This window comes from Branchiostoma belcheri, unplaced genomic scaffold (assembly GCF_001625305.1).
Source record: "Branchiostoma belcheri isolate BF01 breed outbred unplaced genomic scaffold, Haploidv18h27 scaffold330, whole genome shotgun sequence".
NCBI classification, from domain to species: domain Eukaryota; kingdom Metazoa; phylum Chordata; class Leptocardii; order Amphioxiformes; family Branchiostomatidae; genus Branchiostoma; species Branchiostoma belcheri.
The window spans coordinates 47065-48308 of record NW_017803944.1 but is presented as its reverse complement, the minus strand read 5'-3'; positions in this window follow the sequence as shown (position 1 = coordinate 48308).

Here is a 1244-nt window from a genome sequence, read left to right as displayed (position 1 = left end):
TCCAAATTTGGTTACCCTAGCTTGTCTGTATCATGAGATATCAAAACCGGAAGTTCTGCTGCAGTACCATGACAAGCCGCCAGGGGGCCCAAAATCTAATCATTTTGAGGTCTCATCAAGACCTACCCAACTACCAAATATCAAGTCAGTCCATTTAAGCCTTCTCAAGTTATCGTGTTTACAGACACACACACACACACACACACACATACACGAACGCCTCTGAAAACATAACCTTCTTGGCGAAGGTAATTACTCCCGGTCGGCCAAAGGAGGGATTCTTCCGCAGAAGTGTCAAGTGAGAACACCCTGGAATGGTCTGGATTGAGGGAGCCTTACTCTCCAACCATGTTGTTTGTTTTATTTAAAATATTGGGATCTCCATTAGTGGATGGTGATCTAAAGACTTCTGACACTGAGCTCATTTGGATACAGTCGTATACGCGACGGGATGATTTATGCACTTTATTCTGTATTCTGTATCGGTATAGCCGGTATAACCGTCCGTCGGCGTAACACACCAGCACGCGGCGCGACACTTGTAACAGATACTAGCGGATGCAAACGGATGTCTGTGGGATCCATATTACATTTCTTTTCAACCATGCAGAATTATGTTGTTTTGCCATACATATTTGAAGAGGAACTAAGTAGAGGAATGAAATTGTAAACCACCTATTAAATCCCGAAGCACGGACTCTAACACAGTAACACTTTGTTACGCTTTCTGGCTCCCCTTTTTTTCTTTATGGCACTCGCTAAGTGCAGCGCTCATTAACAGATGATTGTCAGCTAATTAAAGTGTCCATTATCCGAGATTATCCGTGATTAGTCCCACCCCGGCCCGTGGCACATTTTATGGACCTTATAGCCCATTTTATAGACTACCTACCACCAGGCATCGGGAAGCGGCATAACATCTGTCTGTTCATGAAGGTAGAAAGTCTATATATATTCAAGGACTATTCGGCCGATTTCTACCCTCGCCTCTAGCCGCTAGCTGAAGCCTGGCAGAGGCTAACGATTACCTCTACCAGACCATTCTACGGAGAGTATAATTTGACCAGGAGTGTCAGACCACAGAAAACCACAGTTTAGCCATGGTAATTGGTAATCCGATAACTACACTCGTTGCCCAATTTTTAATAGCCGCAAAGGCCCATACCGCGGCAGTTATCGCATGTCACCAGTCACGACCCGCTTCCCAACTGAAACCATGTGGTGACCACTGGTCACCCCAGAGT